The 17,184-nt window shown below is 52.1% G+C and overlaps 2 non-coding genes across 2 annotated transcripts; both read right to left on the bottom strand.

Moving 5' to 3' along the window:
* Positions 1-10,546: 10,546 nt before the first annotated feature.
* Positions 10,547-10,620, bottom strand: TRNAS-GCU (transfer RNA serine (anticodon GCU)). The gene has a single exon. It is a non-coding gene; the product is annotated as a tRNA-Ser (tRNA).
* Positions 10,621-14,791: 4,171 nt separating this feature from the next.
* TRNAS-GCU (transfer RNA serine (anticodon GCU)) lies at positions 14,792-14,865 on the bottom strand. Its single transcript has one exon. It is a non-coding gene; the product is annotated as a tRNA-Ser (tRNA).
* Positions 14,866-17,184: the final 2,319 nt, after the last annotated feature.

Genomic DNA, 17,184 nt, shown 5'->3' with positions numbered 1-17,184 from the left:
CACCACTTCCGGGAGGGCTCGAACCTCCAACCTTTCGGTTAACAGCCAATCGCGCTAGCCAATAGCGCCACGGAGACAGTCGTGCTCCACTCTCACCACCATCAGAACATATCTTCAAAGCTATCTGTGCAAAGAAAAAAGCGACACACCACTTCCGGGAGGGCTCAAACCTCCAATTTTTGGTTAACATCCGAACGTGCTAGCCAATGGCGCCACGGAAACAGTCGTGCTCCACTTTCACCACCATCAGAACTTATCTTCAAAGCTATCAGCGCAAAGAAAAAAGCAACACACCACTCCTGGGAGGGCTCAAACCTTCAACCTTTCGGCTAACAGCCGGTCGTGCTAGCCAATTGCGCCACGGAGACAGTCGTGCTCCACTCTCAGCATCATCAGAGCATATATTCAAAGCTATCAGTGCAAATAAAAAAGCAACACACCACTCCCGGGAGGGCTCGAATCTCCAAACTTTCGGTTAACAGCCGATCGCACTAGCCAATTGCGCCACGGAGACAGTCGTGCTCCACTCTCACCACCATCAGAACATATCTTCAAAGCTAACAGCGCAAAGAAAAAAAGCAACACACCACTCCTGGGAGGGCTCGAACCTCAAACCTTTCGGTTAGCAGCCGATCGCGCTAGCCAATCGCGCCACGAAGACAGTCGTGCTCCACTCTCACCACCGTCAGAACATTTCTACAGAGCTATCAGCCCAAAGAAAAAGAAGCGCCGCACCGCCATCAGGTGTGCTCGAACCTCCAACCTTTCGGTCAACAGCAGATCGCCCTAGCCAATTGCGCCACGGAGACAGTCGTGCTCCACTCTCACCACCATCAGAACATATCTTAAAAGCTATCAGCGCAACGAAAAAAGCCACTTACAACTCCCGGGAGGGCTCGAACCTTCAAACTTTCGGTTACCAGCCGATCGCGCTAGCAAATTGCGCCACGGAGACAGTCGTGCTCCTCTCTCACCACCATCAGAACATATCTTCAAAGCTATCAGTGCAAAGAAAAAAGCAACATACCACTCCCGGGAGGGCTCGAACCTCCAACCTTTCGGTTAACAGCCGATCGAGCTAGCCAATTGCGCCACAGAGACAGACGTGCTCCACTCTAACCACCATCAGAACATTTCTTCAGAGCTATCAGCCCAAAGAAAAAAAAGCGCTGCACCACCACCGGGTGGGCTCGAACCTCCAACCTTTCGGTTAACAGCCGATCGTGCTAGCCAATTGCGCAACGGAGACAGTCGTGCTCCACTCACCACCTTCAGAACATATCTTCAAAGCTATCAGCGCAAAGAAAAAAGCAACACACTACTCCTGGGAGGGCTCAAACCTCCAATTTTTCGGTTAAGAGCCGAACGTGGTACCCAATTGCGCCACGGAGACAGTCGTGCTCCTCTCTCACCACCATCAGGACATTTCTTCAGAGCTATCAGCCCAAGGAAAAACAAGCGCCGCACCACCACCGGGTGGGCTCGAACCTCCAATCTTTCGGTCAACTGCAGATCGCGCTAGCCAATTGCGCCACGGAGACAGTCCTCCTCCACTCTCACACCATCAGAACATATCATCAAAGCTATCAGCCCAAAGAAAAAAAAGCAACACACCACTCCCGGGAGGGCTTGAACCTCCAACCTTTCAGTTAACAGCCGATCGCGCCAGCCAAATGCGCCACGGAGACAGTCGTGCTCCACTCTCACCACCATCAGAACATATCTTCAAAGCTATCAGCGCAAAGAAAAAAGCAACACCACTCCCGGGAGGGCTCGAATCTCATACCTTTCGGTCAATTGGAGATCGCGCTAGCCAATTGCGCCTCGGAGACAGTTGTGCTCCACTCTAAACACCATCAAAACATATCTTCAAAGCTAACAGCGCAAAGAAATTAAGCAACACACCACTCCCGGGAGGGCTCGAACTTCCAACCTTTCGGTTAGCAGCCGATCACGCTAGCCAATGGCGCCACGGACACAGTCGTGCTCCACTCTCACCACCGTCAGAATATTTCTTTCAGAGCTATCAGCCCAAAGAAAAAGAAGCGCCGCACCACCACCGGGTGGGCTCGAACCTCCAGCCATTCGGTCAACAGCAGGTCGCGCTAGCCAATTGCGCCACGGAGACAGTCCTCCTCCACTCTCACCACCATCAGTACATATCTTCAAAGCTATCAGCCCAAAGAAAAAAAAGCAACACACCACTCCCGGAGGGCTCAAACCTCCAACCTTTCGGTTAACAGCTGATCGCACTGGCCAATTGCGCCACGGAGACAGTCGTGCTCTACTCTCACCACCATCAGAACATAACTTCAAAGCTAACAGCGCAACGAAAAAAAGCAACACACCACTCCCGGGAGGGCTCGAACCTCCAACCTTTCGGTTAGCAGCCGATCGCGCTAGCCAATTGCACCACGGAGACAGTCGTGCTCCACTCTCCCCACCGTCAGAACATTTCTTCAGAGCTATCAGCCCAAAGAAAAAGAAGCGCCGCACCACCACCAGGTGTGCTCGAACCTCCAACCTTTCGGTCAACAGCAGATCGCGCTAGCCAATTGCGCTACGGAGACAGTCCTCCTCCACTCTCACCACCATCAGAACATATCTTCAAAGCTATCAGCGCAAAGAAAAAAGCAACACACCACTCCTGGGAGGGCTCGTACCTCTAACCTTTCGGTTAACAGCCGATCGCGCTAGCCAATTACGCCACGGAGACAGTCGTGCTTCACTCTAACCACCGCCATAACATTTCTTCAAAGCTGTCAGCCCAAAGAGAAAAAAGCCCCGCACCACCACCGGGTGGGCTCGAACCTCCAACCTTTCGGTTAACAGCCGATCGCGCTAGCCAATTGCGCCACGGAGACAGTCGTGCTCCACTCACCACCTTCAGAACATATCTTCAAAGCTATTAGCGCAAAGAAAAAAGCAACACACCACTCCTGGGAGGACTCAAACCTCCAATTTTTCGGTTAACATCCGAACGTTCTAGCCAATTGCGCCACGGAGACAGTCCTCCTCCACTCTCACCACCATCAAAACTTAACTTCAAAGCTATCAGCCCAAAGAAAAAAAAGCAACACACCACTGCCGGGAGGGCTCGAACCTCCAACCTTTCAGTTAACAGCCCATCGCGCTCGCCAATTGCGCCACGGAGGCGGTCGTGCTCCGCTCTCACCACCATCAGAACATTTCTTCAGAGCTATCAGCCCAAAAAAAGAAGCGCCGCACCACCACCGGGTGGGCTCGAACCTCCAACCTTTCGGTCAACAGCAGATCGCGCTAGCCAATTGCGCCACGGAGACAGTCCTCCTCCACTCTCACCACCATCAGAACATATCTTCAAAGCTATCAGCCCGAGGAAAAAAAAGCAACACACCACTCCCGGGAGGGCTCGAACCTCCAACCTTTCAGTTCACAGCCGATCGCGCTAGCAAATTGCGCCACGGAGACATCGTGCTCCACTCTCACCACCATCAGAACATATCTTCAAAGCTTTCAGCGCAACGAAAAAAGCAACACACAACTCCCGGGAGGGCTCGAACCTTCAACCTTTCGGTTAACAGCCGATCGTGCTAGCCAATTGCGCCACGGAGACAGTCGTGCTCCTCTCTAACCACCATCAGAACATTTCTTCAAAGCTATCAGCCCAAAGAAAAAAAGCAACACACCACTCCCGGGAGGGCTCGAATCTCCAACCTTTCAGTTAACAGCCGATCGCGCCAGCCAAATGCGCCACGGAGACAGTCGTGCTCCACTCTCACCACCATCAGAACATATCTTCAAAGCTATCAGCGCAAAGAAAAAAGCAACACACCACTCCCGGGAGGGCTCGAACCTCCAACCTTTCGGTTAACAGCCGATCGCGCTAGCGAATTGCGCCACAGAGACATCGTGCTCCACTCTAACCACCATCAGAACATTTCTTCAAAGCTATCAGCGCAAAGAAAAAAGCAACACACCACTCCCGGGAGGGCTCGAAACTCCAACCTTTCGGTTAACAGCCGATCGCGCTAGCCAATAGCGCCACGGAGACAGTCGTGCTCCACTCTCACCACCATCAGAACATATCTTCAAAGCTATCTGTGCAAAGAAAAAAGCGACACACCACTTCCGGGAGGGCTCAAACCTCCAATTTGTGGTTAACAGCCGAACGTGGTAGCCAATGGCGCACGGAAACAGTCGTGCTCCACTTTCACCACCATCAGAACTTATCTTCTAAGCTATCAGCGCGAAGAAAAAAGCAACACACCACTCCTGGGAGGGCTCAAACCTTCAACCTTTCGGCTAACAGCCGGTCGTGCTAGCCAATTGCGCCACGGAGACAGTCGTGCTCCACTGTCCGCATCATCAGAACATATCTTCAAAGCTATCAGTGCAAAGAAAAAAGCAACACACCACTCCCGGGAGGGCTCGAACCTACAAACTTTCGATTAACAGCCGATCGCACTAGCCAATTGCGCCACGGAGACAGTCGTGCTCCACTCTCACCACCATCACAACATATCTTCAAAGCTAACAGCGCAAAGAAAAAAAGCAACACACCAATCCCGGGAGGGCTCGAACCTCCAACCTTTCGGTTAGCAGCCGATCGCGCTAGCCAATTGCGCCACGGAGACAGTCGTGCTTCTCTCTAACCACCGTCATAACATTTCTTCAGAGCTATCAGCCCAAAGAAAAAGAAGCGCCGCACCACCATCAGGTGTGCTCGAACCTCCAACCTTTCGGTCAACAGCAGATCGCCCTAGCCAATTGCGCCACGGAGACAGTCGTGCTCCACTCTCACCACCATCAGAACATATCTTAAAAGCTATCAGCGCAACGAAAAAAGCAACACACAACTCCCGGGAGGGCTCGAACCTTCAAACTTTCGGTTAACAGCCGATCGCGCTAGCAAATTCCGCCACGGAGACAGTCGTGCTTCCTCTCACCACCATCAGAACATATCTTCAAAGCTATCAGTGCAAAGAAAGAAGCAACATACCACTCCCGGGAGGGCTCGAACCTCCAACCTTTCGGTTAACAGCCGATCGCGCTAGCCAATTGCGCCACGGAGACAGACGTGCGCCACTCTAACCACCATCAGAACATTTCTTCAGAGCTATCAGCCCAAAGAAAAAAAAGCGCCGCACCACCACCGGGTGGGCTCGAACCTCCAACCTTTCGGTTAACAGCCGATCGTGCTAGCCAATTGCGCCACGGAGACAGTCGTGCTCCACTCACCACCTTCAGAACATATCTTCAAAGCTATCAGCGCAAAGAAAAAAGCAACACACTACTCCTGGGAGGGCTCAAACCTCCAATTTTTCGGTTAAGAGCCGAACGTGGTACCCAATTGCGCCACGGAGACAGTCGTGCTCCTCTCTCACCACCATCAGGACATTTCTTCAGAGCTATCAGCCCAAGGAAAAGAAGCGCCGCACCACCACCGGGTGGGCTCGAACCTCCAACCTTTCGGTCAACTGCAGATCGCGCTAGCCAATTGCGCCACGGAGACAGTCCTCCTCCACTCTCACACCATCAGAACATATCATCAAATCTATCAGCCCAAAGAAAAAAACGCAACACACCACTCCCGGGATGGCTCGAACCTCCAACCTTTCAGTTACCAGCCGATCGCGCCAGCCAAATGCGCCACGGAGACAGTCGTGCTCCACTCTCACCACCATCAGAACATATCTTTAAAGCTATCAGCGGAAAGAAAAAAGCAACACCACTCCCGGGAGGGCTCGAACCTTCAAACTTTCGGTTAACAGCCGATCGCGCTAGCAAACTGCGCCACGTAGACAGTCGTGCTCCTCTCTCACCACCATCACAACATTTCTTCAGAGCTATCAGCCCAAGGAAAAAGAAGCGCCGCACCACCACCGGGTGGGCTCGAACCTCCAACCTTTCGGTCAAGTGCAGATCGCGCTAGCCAGTTGCGCCACGGAGACAGTCCTCCTCCACTCTCACCACCATCAGAACATATCTTCAAAGCTATCAGCGCAAAGAAAAAAGCAACACACCACTCCTGGGAGGGCTCGAACCTCCAACCTTTCGGTTAACAGCCGATCGCGCTAGCCAATTACGCCACGGAGACAGTCGTGCTTCTCTCTAACCACCGTCATAACATTTCTTCAAAGCTATCAGCCCAAAGAAAAAAAAGCCCCGCACCACCACCGGGTGGGCTCGAACCTCCAACCTTTCGGTTAACAGCCGATCGCGATAGCCAATTGCGCCACGGAGACAGTCGTGCTCCACTAACCACCTTCAGAACATATCTTCAAAGCTATTAGCGCAAAGGAAAAAGCAACACACCACTCCTGGGAGGGCTCAAACCTCCAATTTTTCGGTTAACAGCCGAACGTGCTAGCCAATTGCGCCACGGAGACAGTCGCGCTTCTCTCTCACCACCATTAGAACATTTCTTCAGAGCTATCAGCCCAAGGAAAAAGAAGCGCCGCACCACCACCGGGTGGTCTCGAACCTCCAAGCTTTCGGTCAACTGCAGATCGCGCTAGCCAATTGCGCCACGGAAACAGTCCTCCTCCACTCTCACCACCGTCAGAACATTTCTTCAGAGCTATCAGCCCAAAAAAAAGAAGCGCCGCACCACCACCGGGTGGGCTCGAACCTCCAACCTTTCGGTCAACAGCAGATCGCGCTAGCCAATCGCGCCACGGAGACAGTCCTCCTCCAATCTCACCACCATCAGAACATATCTTCAAAGCTATCAGCCCAAAGAAAAAAAAGCAACACACCACTCCCGGGAGGGCTCGAACCTCCAACCTTTCAGTTAACAGCTGATCGCGCTAGCAAATTGCGCCACGGAGACATCGTGCTCCACTCTCACCACCATCAGAACATATCTTCAAAGCTATCAGCGCAACGAAAAAAGCAACACATAACTCCCGGGAGGTCTCGAACCTTCAACCTTTCGGTTAACAGCCGATCGTGCTAGCCAATTGCGCCACGGAGACAGTCGTGCTCCTCTCTAACCACCATCAGAACATTTCTTCAAAGCTATCAGCCCAAAGAAAAAAAAAGCAACACACCACTCCCGGGAGGGCTCGAATCTCCAACCTTTCAGTTAACAGCCGATCGCGCCTGCCAAATGCGCCACGGAGACAGTCGTGCTCCACTCTCACCACCATCAGAACACATCTTCAAAGCTATCAGTGCAAAGAAAAAAGCAACACACCACTCCCGGGAGGGCTCGAATCTCAAACCTTTCGGTCAACTGCAGATAGCGCTAGCCAATTGCGCCACGAAGACAGTCGTGCGCTACACTCACCACCGTCAGAACATTTCTTCAGAGCTATCAGCCCAAAGAAAAAAAAAACCGCCGCACCACCACCGGGTGGGCTCGAACCTCCAACTTTTCGGTTGACAGCCGATCGCGCTAGCCAATTGCGCCACGGAGAAAGTCGTGCTCCACGCTCACCACCATCAGAACATATCTTCAAAGCTATCAGCGCAAACAAAAAAGCAACACACTACTCCTGGGAGGGCTCGAATCTCCAAACTTTCGGTCAACTGCAGATCGCGCTAGCCAATTGCGCCACGGAGACAGTCCTCCTCCACTTTTACCACCATCAGAACATATCTTCAAAGCTATCAGCCCAAAGAAAAAAAAGCAACACACCACTTCCGGGAGTGCTCGAACCTCCAACCTTTCAGTTAACAGCCGATCGCGCTAGCCAATTGCGCCACGGAGACAGTCGTGCTCCACTTTCACCACCATCAGAACATATCTTCAAAGCTATCAGCGCAAAGAAAAAAGCAACACACCACTCCCGGGAGGGCTCGAACCTCCAACCTTTCGGTTAACAGCCGATCGCGCTAGCAAATTGCGCCACAGAGACATCGTGCTCCACTCTAACCACCATCAGAACATTTCTTCAAAGCTATCAGCGCAAAGAAAAAAGCGACACACCACTCCCGGGAGGGCTCGAACCTCCAACCTTTCGGTTAGCAGCCGATCGCGCTAGCCAATTGCGCCACGAAGACGGTCGTGCTTCACTCTCACCACCGTCAGAACATTTCTTCAGAGCTATCAGCCCAAAGAAAAAGAAGCGCCGCACCACCATCAGGTGTGCTCGAACCTCCAACCTTTTGGTCAACAGCAGATCGCCCTAGCCAATTGCGCCACGGAGACAGTCCTCCTCCACTCTCACCACCATAAAAACATATCTTCAAAGCTATCAGCCCAAAGAAAAAAAAGCAACACACCACTCCCGGGAGGGCTCGAACCTCCAACCTTTCAGTTAACAGCCGATCGCGCTAGCAAATTGTGCCAGGGAGACATCGTGCTTCACTCTCACCACCATCAGAACATATCTTCAAAGCTATCTGCGCAAATAAAAAAGCGACAAACCACTTTCGGGAGGGCTTGAAACTCCAATTTTTCGGTTAACAGCCAAACGTGCTAGCCAATTGCGCCACGGAGACAGTCGTGCTCCACACTCATCACCGTCAGAACATTTCTTCAGAGCTATAAGCCCAAAGAAAAAAAAGCAACACACCACTTCCGGGAGTGCTCGAACCTCCAACCTTTCAGTTAACAGCCGATCGCGCTAGCCAATTGCGCCACAGAGACAGTCGTGCTCCACTTTCACCACCATCAGAACATATCTTCAAAGCTATCAGCGCAAAGAAAAAAGCAACACACCACTCCCGGGAGAGCTTGAATTTCAAACCTTTCAGTTAACAGCCGATCGCGCTAGCCAATTGCGCCACGGAGACAGTCGTGCTCCACTCTCACCACCATCAGAACATTTCTGCAAAGCAATCAGCGCAAAGAAAAAAGCAACACACCTTTCCCGGGAGGGCTCGAACCTCCAACCTTCGGTTAACAGCCGATCGCGCTAGCCAATAGCACCACGGAGACAGTCGTGCTCCACTCTCACCACCATCAGAACATATCTTCAAAGCTATCTGTGCAAAGAAAAAAGCGACACACCACTTCCGGGAGGGCTCAAACCTCCAATTTTTGGTTAACAGCCGAACGTGCTAGCCAATGGCGCCACGGAAACAGTCGTGCTCCACTTTCACCACCATCAGAACTTATCTTCAAAGCTATCAGCGCAAAGAAAAAAGCAACACACCACTCCTGGAAGGGCTCAAACCTTCAACCTTTCGGCTAACAGCCGGTCGTGCTAGCCAATTGCGCCACGGAGACAGTCGTGCTCCACTCTCAGCATCATCAGAACATATCTCCAAAGCTATCAGTGCAAAGAAATAAGCAACACACCACTCCCGGGAGGGCTCAAACCTTCAACCTTTCGGCTAACAGCCGGTCGTGCTAGCCAATTGCGCCACGGAGACAGTCGTGCTCCACTCTCCGCATCATCAGAACATATCTTCAAAGCTATCAGTGCAAAGAAAAAAGCAACACACCACTCCCGGGAGGGCTCGAACCTACAAACTTTCGATTAACAGCCGATCGCACTAGCCAATTGCGCCACGGAGACAGTCGTGCTCCACTCTCACCACCATCACAACATATCTTCAAAGCTAACAGCGCAAAGAAAAAAAGCAACACACCATTCCCGGGAGGGCTCGAACCTCCAACCTTTCGGTTAGCAGCCGATCGCGCTAGCCAATTGCGCCACGAAGACAGTCGTGCTCCACTCTCACCACCGTCAGAACATTTCTTCAGAGCTATCAGCCCAAAGAAAAAGAAGCGCCGCACCACCATCAGCTCTGCTGGAACCTCCAACCTTTCGGTCAACAGCAGATCGCGCTAGCCAATTGCGCCCAGATACATCGTGCTCCACTCTCACCACCATCAGAACATATCTTCAAAGCTATCAGCGCAAAGAAAAAAGCAACACACCACTCCCGGGAGAGCTTGAATTTCAAACCTTTCAGTTAACAGCCGATCGCGCTAGCCAATTGCGCCACGCAGACAGTCGTGCTCCACTCTCACCACCATCAGAACATTTCTTCAAAGCTATCAGCGCAAAGAAAAAAGCAACACACCACTCCCGGGAGGGCTCGAACCTCCAACCTTCGGTTAACAGCCGATCGCGCTAGCCAATAGCACCACGGAGACAGTCGTGCTCCACTCTCACCACCATCAGAACATATCTTCAAAGCTATCTGTGCAAAGAAAAAAGCGACACACCACTTCCGGGAGGGCTCAAACCTCCAATTTTTGGTTAACAGTCGAACGTGCTAGCCAATGGCGCCACGGAAACAGTCGTGCTCCACTTTCACCACCATCAGAACTTATCTTCAAAGCTATCAGCGCAAAGAAAAAAGCAACACACCACTCCTGGAAGGGCTCAAACCTTCAACCTTTCGGCTAACAGCCGGTCGTGCTAGCCAATTGCGCCACGGAGACAGTCGTGCTCCACTCTCAGCATCATCAGAACATATCTTCAAAGCTATCAGTGCAAAGAAAAAAGCAACACACCACTCCCGGGAGGGCTCGAACCTACAAACTTTCGATTAACAGCCGATCGCACTAGCCAATTGCGCCACGGAGACAGTCGTGCTCCACTCTCACCACCATCACAACATATCTTCAAAGCTAACAGCGCAAAGAAAAAAAGCAACACACCATTCCCGGGAGGGCTCGAACCTCCAACCTTTCGGTTAGCAGCCGATCGCGCTAGCCAATTGCGCCACGGAGACAGTCGTGCTCCACTCTCACCACCATCAGAACATATCTTAAAAGCTATCAGCGCAACGAAAAAAGCAACACACAACTCCCGGGAGGGCTCGAACCTTCAAACTTTCTGTTAACAGCCGATCGCGCTAGCAAATTCCGCCACGGAGACAGTCGTGCTTCCTCTCACCACCATCAGAACATATCTTCAAAGCTATCAGTGCAAAGAAAGAAGCAACATACCACTCCCGGGAGGGCTCGAACCTCCAACCTTTCGGTTAACAGCCGATCGCGCTAGCCAATTGCGCCACGGAGACAGACGTGCGCCACTCTAACCACCATCAGAACATTTCTTCAGAGCTATCAGCCCAAAGAAAAAAAAGCGCCGCACCACCACCGGGTGGGCTCGAACCTCCAACCTTTCGGTTAACAGCCGATCGTGCTAGCCAATTGCGCCACGGAGACAGTCGTGCTCCACTCACCACCTTCAGAACATATCTTCAAAGCTATCAGCGCAAAGAAAAAAGCAACACACTACTCCTGGGAGGGCTCAAACCTCCAATTTTTCGGTTAAGAGCCGAACGTGGTACCCAATTGCGCCACGGAGACAGTCGTGCTCCTCTCTCACCACCATCAGGACATTTCTTCAGAGCTATCAGCCCAAGGAAAAGAAGCGCCGCACCACCACCGGGTGGGCTCGAACCTCCAACCTTTCGGTCAACTGCAGATCGCGCTAGCCAATTGCGCCACGGAGACAGTCCTCCTCCACTCTCACACCATCAGAACATATCATCAAATCTATCAGCCCAAAGAAAAAAACGCAACACACCACTCCCGGGAGGGCTCGAACCTCCAACCTTTCAGTTACCAGCCGATCGCGCCAGCCAAATGCGCCACGGAGACAGTCGTGCTCCACTCTCACCACCATCAGAACATATCTTTAAAGCTATCAGCGGAAAGAAAAAAGCAACACCACTCCCGGGAGGGCTCGAACCTTCAAACTTTCGGTTAACAGCCGATCGCGCTAGCAAACTGCGCCACGTAGACAGTCGTGCTCCTCTCTCACCACCATCACAACATTTCTTCAGAGCTATCAGCCCAAGGAAAAAGAAGCGCCGCACCACCACCGGGTGGGCTCGAACCTCCAACCTTTCGGTCAAGTGCAGATCGCGCTAGCCAGTTGCGCCACGGAGACAGTCCTCCTCCACTCTCAACACCATCAGAACATATCTTCAAAGCTATCAGCGCAAAGAAAAAAGCAACACACCACTCCTGGGAGGGCTCGAACCTCCAACCTTTCGGTTAACAGCCGATCGCGCTAGCCAATTACGCCACGGAGACAGTCGTGCTTCTCTCTAACCACCGTCATAACATTTCTTCAAAGCTATCAGCCCAAAGAAAAAAAAGCCCCGCACCACCACCGGGTGGGCTCGAACCTCCAACCTTTCGGTTAACAGCCGATCGCGATAGCCAATTGCGCCACGGAGACAGTCGTGCTCCACTAACCACCTTCAGAACATATCTTCAAAGCTATTAGCGCAAAGGAAAAAGCAACACACCACTCCTGGGAGGGCTCAAACCTCCAATTTTTCGGTTAACAGCCGAACGTGCTAGCCAATTGCGCCACGGAGACAGTCGCGCTTCTCTCTCACCACCATCAGAACATTTCTTCAGAGCTATCAGCCCAAGGAAAAAGAAGCGCCGCACCACCACCGGGTGGTCTCGAACCTCCAAGCTTTCGGTCAACTGCAGATCGCGCTAGCCAATTGCGCCACGGAAACAGTCCTCCTCCACTCTCACCACCGTCAGAACATTTCTTCAGAGCTATCAGCCCAAAAAAAAGAAGCGCCGCACCACCACCGGGTGGGCTCGAACCTCCAACCTTTCGGTCAACAGCAGATCGCGCTAGCCAATCGCGCCACGGAGACAGTCCTCCTCCAATCTCACCACCATCAGAACATATCTTCAAAGCTATCAGCCCAAAGAAAAAAAAGCAACACACCACTCCCGGGAGGGCTCGAACCTCCAACCTTTCAGTTAACAGCTGATCGCGCTAGCAAATTGCGCCACGGAGACATCGTGCTCCACTCTCACCACCATCAGAACATATCTTCAAAGCTATCAGCGCAACGAAAAAAGCAACACACAACTCCCGGGAGGTCTCGAACCTTCAACCTTTCGGTTAACAGCCGATCGTGCTAGCCAATTGCGCCACGGAGACAGTCGTGCTCCTCTCTAACCACCATCAGAACATTTCTTCAAAGCTATCAGCCCAAAGAAAAAAAAAGCAACACACCACTCCCGGGAGGGCTCGAATCTCCAACCTTTCAGTTAACAGCCGATCGCGCCAGCCAAATGCGCCACGGAGACAGTCGTGCTCCACTCTCACCACCATCAGAACACATCTTCAAAGCTATCAGCGCAAAGAAAAAAGCAACACACCACTCCCGGGAGGGCTCGAATCTCAAACCTTTCGGTCAACTGCAGATAGCGCTAGCCAATTGCGCCACGGAGACAGTCGTCCGCTACACTCACCACCGTCAGAACATTTCTTCAGAGCTATCAGCCCAAAGAAAAAAAAACCGCCGCACCACCACCGGGTGGGCTCGAACCTCCAACTTTTCGGTTGACAGCCGATCGCGCTAGCCAATTGCGCCACGGAGAAAGTCGTGCTCCACGCTCACCACCATCAGAACATATCTTCAAAGCTATCAGCGCAAACAAAAAAGCAACACACTACTCCTGGGAGGGCTCGAATCTCCAAACTTTCGGTCAACTGCAGATCGCGCTAGCCAATTGCGCCACGGAGACAGTCCTCCTCCACTTTTACCACCATCAGAACATATCTTCAAAGCTATCAGCCCAAAGAAAAAAAAGCAACACACCACTTCCGGGAGTGCTCGAACCTCCAACCTTTCAGTTAACAGCCGATCGCGCTAGCCAATTGCGCCACGGAGACAGTCGTGCTCCACTTTCACCACCATCAGAACATATCTTCAAAGCTATCAGCGCAAAGAAAAAAGCAACACACCACTCCCGGGAGGGCTCGAACCTCCAACCTTTCGGTTAACAGCCGATCGCGCTAGCAAATTGCGCCACAGAGACATCGTGCTCCACTCTAACCACCATCAGAACATTTCTTCAAAGCTATCAGCGCAAAGAAAAAAGCGACACACCACTCCCGGGAGGGCTCGAACCTCCAACCTTTCGGTTAGCAGCCGATCGCGCTAGCCAATTGCGCCACGAAGACGGTCGTGCTTCACTCTCACCACCGTCAGAACATTTCTTCAGAGCTATCAGCCCAAAGAAAAAGAAGCGCCGCACCACCATCAGGTGTGCTGGAACCTCCAACCTTTCGGTCAACAGCAGATCGCGCTAGCCAATTGCGCCCAGATACATCGTGCTCCACTCTCACCACCATCAGAACATATCTTCAAAGCTATCAGCGCAAAGAAAAAAGCAACACACCACTCCCGGGAGAACTTGAATTTCAAACCTTTCAGTTAACAGCCGATCGCGCTAGCCAATTGCGCCACGCAGACAGTCGTGCTCCACTCTCACCACCATCAGAACATTTCTTCAAAGCTATCAGCGCAAAGAAAAAAGCAACACACCACTCCCGGGAGGGCTCGAACCTCCAACCTTCGGTTAACAGCCGATCGCGCTAGCCAATAGCACCACGGAGACAGTCGTGCTCCACTCTCACCACCATCAGAACATATCTTCAAAGCTATCTGTGCAAATAAAAAAGCGACACACCACTTCCGGGAGGGCTCAAACCTCCAATTTTTGGTTAACAGCCGAACGTGCTAGCCAATGGCGCCACGGAAACAGTCGTGCTCCACTTTCACCACCATCAGAACTTATCTTCAAAGCTATCAGCGCAAAGAAAAAAGCAACACACCACTCCTGGAAGGGCTCAAACCTTCAACCTTTCGGCTAACAGCCGGTCGTGCTAGCCAATTGCGCCACGGAGACAGTCGTGCTCCACTCTCAGCATCATCAGAACATATCTTCAAAGCTATCAGTGCAAAGAAAAAAGCAACACACCACTCCCGGGAGGGCTCGAACCTACAAACTTTCGATTAACAGCCGATCGCACTAGCCAATTGCGCCACGGAGACAGTCGTGCTCCACTCTCACCACCATCACAACATATCTTCAAAGCTAACAGCGCAAAGAAAAAAAGCAACACACCATTCCCGGGAGGGCTCGAACCTCCAACCTTTCGGTTAGCAGCCGATCGCGCTAGCCAATTGCGCCACGGAGACAGTCGTGCTCCACTCTCACCACCATCAGAACATATCTTAAAAGCTATCAGCGCAACGAAAAAAGCAACACACAACTCCCGGGAGGGCTCGAACCTTCAAACTTTCTGTTAACAGCCGATCGCGCTAGCAAATTCCGCCACGGAGACAGTCGTGCTTCCTCTCACCACCATCAGAACATATCTTCAAAGCTATCAGTGCAAAGAAAGAAGCAACATACCACTCCCGGGAGGGCTCGAACCTCCAACCTTTCGGTTAACAGCCGATCGCGCTAGCCAATTGCGCCACGGAGACAGACGTGCGCCACTCTAACCACCATCAGAACATTTCTTCAGAGCTATCAGCCCAAAGAAAAAAAAGCGCCGCACCACCACCGGGTGGGCTCGAACCTCCAACCTTTCGGTTAACAGCCGATCGTGCTAGCCAATTGCGCCACGGAGACAGTCGTGCTCCACTCACCACCTTCAGAACATATCTTCAAAGCTATCAGCGCAAAGAAAAAAGCAACACACTACTCCTGGGAGGGCTCAAACCTCCAATTTTTCGGTTAAGAGCCGAACGTGGTACCCAATTGCGCCACGGAGACAGTCGTGCTCCTCTCTCACCACCATCAGGACATTTCTTCAGAGCTATCAGCCCAAGGAAAAGAAGCGCCGCACCACCACCGGGTGGGCTCGAACCTCCAACCTTTCGGTCAACTGCAGATCGCGCTAGCCAATTGCGCCACGGAGACAGTCCTCCTCCACTCTCACACCATCAGAACATATCATCAAATCTATCAGCCCAAAGAAAAAAACGCAACACACCACTCCCGGGAGGGCTCGAACCTCCAACCTTTCAGTTACCAGCCGATCGCGCCAGCCAAATGCGCCACGGAGACAGTCGTGCTCCACTCTCACCACCATCAGAACATATCTTTAAAGCTATCAGCGGAAAGAAAAAAGCAACACCACTCCCGGGAGGGCTCGAACCTTCAAACTTTCGGTTAACAGCCGATCGCGCTAGCAAACTGCGCCACGTAGACAGTCGTGCTCCTCTCTCACCACCATCACAACATTTCTTCAGAGCTATCAGCCCAAGGAAAAAGAAGCGCCGCACCACCACCGGGTGGGCTCGAACCTCCAACCTTTCGGTCAAGTGCAGATCGCGCTAGCCAGTTGCGCCACGGAGACAGTCCTCCTCCACTCTCACCACCATCAGAACATATCTTCAAAGCTATCAGCGCAAAGAAAAAAGCAACACACCACTCCTGGGAGGGCTCGAACCTCCAACCTTTCGGTTAACAGCCGATCGCGCTAGCCAATTACGCCACGGAGACAGTCGTGCTTCTCTCTAACCACCGTCATAACATTTCTTCAAAGCTATCAGCCCAAAGAAAAAAAAGCCCCGCACCACCACGGGTGGGCCCGAACCTCCAACCTTTCGGTTAACAGCCGATCGCGATAGCCAATTGCGCCACGGAGACAGTCGTGCTCCACTAACCACCTTCAGAACATATCTTCAAAGCTATTAGCGCAAAGGAAAAAGCAACACACCACTCCTGGGAGGGCTCAAACCTCCAATTTTTCGGTTAACAGCCGAACGTGCTAGCCAATTGCGCCACGGAGACAGTCGCGCTTCTCTCTCACCACCATCAGAACATTTCTTCAGAGCTATCAGCCCAAGGAAAAAGAAGCGCCGCACCACCACCGGGTGGTCTCGAACCTCCAAGCTTTCGGTCAACTGCAGATCGCGCTAGCCAATTGCGCCACGGAAACAGTCCTCCTCCACTCTCACCACCGTCAGAACATTTCTTCAGAGCTATCAGCCCAAAAAAAAGAAGCGCCGCACCACCACCGGGTGGGCTCGAACCTCCAACCTTTCGGTCAACAGCAGATCGCGCTAGCCAATCGCGCCACGGAGACAGTCCTCCTCCAATCTCACCACCATCAGAACATATCTTCAAAGCTATCAGCCCAAAGAAAAAAAAGCAACACACCACTCCCGGGAGGGCTCGAACCTCCAACCTTTCAGTTAACAGCTGATCGCGCTAGCAAATTGCGCCACGGAGACATCGTGCTCCACTCTCACCACCATCAGAACATATCTTCAAAGCTATCAGCGCAACGAAAAAAGCAACACACAACTCCCGGGAGGTCTCGAACCTTCAACCTTTCGGTTAACAGCCGATCGTGCTAGCCAATTGCGCCACGGAGACAGTCGTGCTCCTCTCTAACCACCATCAGAACATTTCTTCAAAGCTATCAGCCCAAAGAAAAAAAAAGCAACACACCACTCCCGGGAGGGCTCGAATCTCCAACCTTTCAGTTAACAGCCGATCGC

The sequence above is a fragment of the Rhipicephalus microplus genome, chromosome 8 (assembly GCF_043290135.1).
Source record: "Rhipicephalus microplus isolate Deutch F79 chromosome 8, USDA_Rmic, whole genome shotgun sequence".
NCBI classification, from domain to species: domain Eukaryota; kingdom Metazoa; phylum Arthropoda; class Arachnida; order Ixodida; family Ixodidae; genus Rhipicephalus; species Rhipicephalus microplus.
This window is presented reverse-complemented; position numbering and strand designations above follow the sequence as displayed.